At 37.7% G+C, this 5000-nt stretch overlaps 1 non-coding gene across 1 annotated transcript; it reads left to right on the top strand.

Annotated features, from left to right (window-relative positions):
- The first annotated feature begins 645 nt into the window (after window positions 1-645).
- On the top strand, window positions 646-764 carry LOC141315791 (5S ribosomal RNA). Its single transcript, XR_012351138.1, has one exon. It is a non-coding gene; the product is annotated as a 5S ribosomal RNA (ribosomal RNA).
- The last annotated feature ends 4236 nt before the right edge of the window (window positions 765-5000 follow it).

Raw genomic sequence — 5000 nt, 5'->3', positions numbered from 1 at the left:
GTCTTTAATAAATGGATGGTTGGCCTGTCATGTGACTAGACACATGACAGGAAGCAGGAAGTACAACTGCATAAGAGAGCAGCATGACAAACAAAGGACAGTCACCAAACTGTTGGATTGAGGAGTTGCTAATTTTAGAGCTCACCTATCCATTCACCACCTGCAAACTTTGGATTACACTTTCTGTGGATTGTATATACACTGGTGGACACTCACATTGGACTTATCAACACACTGGGGTTCTTGGACTGTTTTTAGGGTATGGACAAATGAACTGTATTCTTTTAACAGAGTTTACCTGTTTTTAGGGTATGGACAAATGAACTGTATTCTTTTAACAGAGTTTACCTAGTTTTATCGTGTTGTTTTAAAGTCTTTTATGTGAACCTTGTAAATACACCAAATCTATTTAAACCAATTTTCTTTTATGTCTCATTCTTTTAACCACTAGTCATCTCTCACAGTTAAATCTGACCCCATTTTAGTCTTGTAACTCGGCTGATAAGGCCGATTGTTACACTTTTATGGGAGACCGCCTGGGAATACCAGGTGCTGTAAGCTTTTGCCTTTTCTTCACTATTTATATAATATGCTGGCTTTTACGGAGGCTGATCTTTAAATAGCCCACTTTTTGGAGCGGCCCTCGCTTATGGCCATACCGCGCTGAGAGCGCCCGATCTCGTCTGATCTCGGAAGCTAAGCAGCGTCGGGCCTGGTTAGTACTTGGATGGGAGACCGCCTGGGAATACCAGGTGCTGCAAGCTTTTGCCTTTTCTTCACTATTTATATAATATACTGGCTTTTACGGAGGCTGATCTTTAAATAGCCCACTTTTTGGAGCAGCCCCCGCTTACGGCCATACCGCCACCTGAGAGCGCTAGAGAGCAACAGGAAGTGGTTGGCAGCAGTTGGGAGAGAAAGGCTCTCCTCCATTTTGTGTTTCATTTTGATTTGTTTTTGGCGTTATAAGTTTAATTTGTAAAGTTTTTTTGTTTATTTTTGTAGCTTATTCCTCCCAACAGCATATGCTGTTTGGGGGGAATAGTTTTTTTGTTGTTTAGTGCACGTTTTTTCGTTTGTTTGTTTGAGGAATGGCGGACGGACACACGGCAGCGGACATGGAAACGGCTCGAGGAACACGAATGGTGAATGAAAATGGAACTGAAATAAGGCAACGAGATGAGAATAAAATGGATATTGAACAAAGGAATAACAAGACAAAGAAGGATTACTTGAAAGAAGCTACTGTGAGCGTGGACATTTCAAACGTGAATGCAAGAGCGGAGGATATAATAAAAGCAGTGACGAAAAAGATTGGCAAAGGGAACATTCTGGCGGTAAGACCTAAACAAAACAAGGAGTATGAGGTGACTTTAGAAAACGTGGAAGATGTTGATTTGTTGGTGGATGGATTACAGATAAAGGAAACTATTTGTGAGGTTAAAAGACTGCAAAATAGAGACTATGTTGTCTCGTTCATGCACCTGCCTGTTTACATCGACGATCGTGATATTTTAGATAAATTGGAAGGGTGGGGAGTTACCCCAATATCAGACATTAAGAGACGCGTGTATCCGGGCACAACCATCGAAGATGGTACGAGGTTTGTGAAATCTCGTTTCCCCAAAGCGGTTGCCTCTCTCCCATATAGCACTAGGCTAGATACGGCTGAGGGGTTGCAATATTTTCGGGTGATGCACAGCCATCAGGTTAAAACCTGTCGACTGTGCATGTGCCCTGACCATGTCATGAAAGACTGCCCCGATTTCAAGTGCTTTAAATGCGAGGAGAGAGGACATTTCGCAAGGGATTGTATGGCGGTCAGATGCCCGGATTGCAAAAAAGTGATAAACAAATGCGAGTGCTGGTTTGAGCAGGACGAGACTCTTGAGAACGGGCGGGTGCATGAACGAGACAGCACGACAGAGAGAGACGAGGATGGTACGACATATCTGAGAGAGGAGCGGGTTATAAGTAATAAAAGAGATGAAGAGCAGACAGTGACAGAGAAACCAAGTGAAGATCCTTTACAACTGATGGTGGAAGCAGAGAGAAACGGCATTACTGATGGGACTACAGAGAGCACAGTGGAGGAACGAGTAAACGAGGAGCAGTTAAATTACAACCGGAATATAGAGATTGAAGGAATATCAGAGCAAATGGGACAGGGTGAAGGATCATTGGAACATGTGGATTTATTTGTTGGACTGAGTAACACTTTGGAAGAAGAAGTGGATTCAAACAGTGAAGGAGAAAGAAAAGCAGAAGGAACATCGATTTTATGTAAAAGACGACGTCAACTTAAGGTAAAGCCAAATTTGGATGGAATTAGAAAAAGACCTACCAATAAAGAATCATGGAAGAATAGATATGAACTATTAAAAGACTCAAGCGAAATGAACTAATGAGATGGGGTTTTTAAGCTTTTTTATCTATTTATTTTTGATGGTTTTTAGTTTTGTCACTTTTAATGCCAGAGGACTCTTGGATTTTAACAAATTTGAAAGAGTGAAAGAAATGTTTAAAAATGTGGATATTATTATTTTACAAGAAACAAACTGGAAAGATATGCATATAAATGAACTGAAGAAGAGATGGGATGGGGATATTTTGTATAACAATGAGGACAAGAGGCAAGGCAGAGGAGTGGCATTTTTAATAAGAAAGAATACGGACGTTGTGTGCGATGTAATTTACAAGGATGATGCTGGGAAATGTTTAGGGGTAGAAATGGAATGGGAAAATAGCAAAGTAACTGTGATAAATGTGCATGCGCCTAATGAAGAGAAAGAAAAGAGGGTTTTTTAAAAGTTTTTAAGGACGTTTTTAATGAAATACAAAAATGTTATAGTAATGGGGGATTTTAATACTGTTTTAAGCAAAATTGATATGGCGGATGGAATGGTTTTTAAAACGGATACTGGGAGAAAGGAATTGAAATCATTGATGGAAGATTTTAATTTAGTGGATGTATGGAGAGAGAGGAATGAGAAAAAGAGACAATATTCAAGAAGACAAATGGTGGGGAATTTTATGTGTCAAACTAGAATAGATTTTATCTTGTGCTCAAGGATTTTAGAAGGTTTTATAGATAATGTGAACTATGGGGAGACGAGTTTAAGTGATCACAAGCCAATGTTTATGCAGATGGATTGGAGTTCAATTAAAAGAGGTCCAGGCGTGTGGGTCTTAAATACTGAAATTTTAAAAAGGGAAAGCTATGTTCAAGAGGTTAAAGATATTATTGAAAACGAAAAGCTAAATGCAATGTATGTGGAAGATAAAAGATTATGGTGGGAGAATGTAAAGTTTTTAATAAAGCAACACACCATTTGTGTATGTAAATTAATAGAGAAATGTAAAAGGTGCACAGAATATGACATAAGAGAGAATTTAGGGAAAGAATTAGAGCGGGATGATAAGGACATGACAAAGATAAGAGAACTGGAAGACAAACTTAAACAAATGGAGGAGAAAAGATATGAAGCTGCAAGATTAAGGAGTAGAGCTCAATTCCTAGTAGAAGGGGAAAAATGTACAAAGTTTTTCTTTGACTTGGAGAAAAGGAAATGGAGAAGTGGAATGATAAAAGAGGTGAAGGATGAAAATGGAAAAGGAGTTAAAAATAATGCAGATATATTAGAACAAATGAAGAAATACTACGAGAAATTGTTTACATCAGAAGGAGTGGAAGAAGATAGCAAAGAATTGCTTAAGGTGATTGAAACAAAAGTGGAAAAGGAAGACAAAGATATGTGCGATGAAAAGATAAGTGAAGAAGAAATAGAAATAGCTATAAAACAGCTTAATAAGAAAAAGAGTCCAGGGATTGATGGTTTGGGGAGTGAATTTTATTTGGTTTTTAAGGAGGTTTTAACTAGGATTTTAAAAGAGGTGTATGATGAGGTTTTTATGAAAGGACGATTGAATCTAAGGATGAGTATGGGATTAATGAAAGTGATATACAAGAAGAAAGGAGACAAGACAGATTTAAAGAACTATAGACCTTTGACTATGTTAAACACAGATCTTAAAATTTTATCTAAAATTTTAGCAAACAGACTGAAAGAGGTGATGCCAAAGATTATAAAGACCAACCAGGCATATGGAGTAAGAGGAAGAGATATAGCGGACACTACTTTAAGTATTAAGGACATAATAAGCTACATGAAAAAGGAAAATTTGCAGGGATATGTTATAAGTCTTGACTTTGAGAAAGCTTTTGATAGGGTAGAGCATCAGTTTTTATTTGAGGTTTTAAAGAGTTTTGGTTTTGGGAAGAATTTTATTAAATGGATCAAGATTTTATATAAAGGAGTGGTAACAAGAATTAAGTGTAACGGTTTTTTAACTAAGAGTTTTAAACTTACGAGATCAGTAAGACAAGGATGTCCTCTTTCGGCGCTTTTATATACTTTGGTGGCAGAGCCCCTAGGACTAGCAATAGGAAGAGAGAAGAAGGTGAAAGGCATTAAAATTGAAGAAGAGAATAAAGAGAATACAATTTTTCAATATGCTGACGACACAACTTTAATAGTGAAGGATCTGGGGAGTGTAAAAGCGGCAATGGAAGTAGTCCAAAAATTTTGCAGAAAATCAGGGGGGAAGGTAAACGAAGACAAAACTGTTTATATGAGGTTTGGGGGACTCCCAGTTTTAACTGATGTTTTTGTTTTTAATGAGGTTAAAGAAATTAGGATTTTAGGAATTTTAATGGGAGAGGATGACAAGAGATTAAATGATATCATGTGGGAAGGAAGAGTAGGGAATATTGAAAGAAGACTGAATCTGTGGAAACTGAGAACACTATGTCTGAAAGGGAAAGTTTTATTACTTAATGTTTTAATGGTCTCACAGTTGTGGTATGTTTTATATGTTGCAAGTATGCCACTGTGGGTTGAAAAAAGATTGAAGAAATGTTTCATAGAGTTTTTATGGGAGAAGAAGCCACCGAGAATCTCGTATGATACACTTATAGGGGATGTCGAGAAGGGTGGTTT

This window comes from Garra rufa, chromosome 1 (assembly GCF_049309525.1).
Source record: "Garra rufa chromosome 1, GarRuf1.0, whole genome shotgun sequence".
NCBI classification, from domain to species: Eukaryota; Metazoa; Chordata; class Actinopteri; order Cypriniformes; family Cyprinidae; genus Garra; species Garra rufa.
The sequence above is the reverse complement of the archived record's forward strand: the minus strand, read 5'-3'. Positions and strand labels throughout refer to the sequence as shown.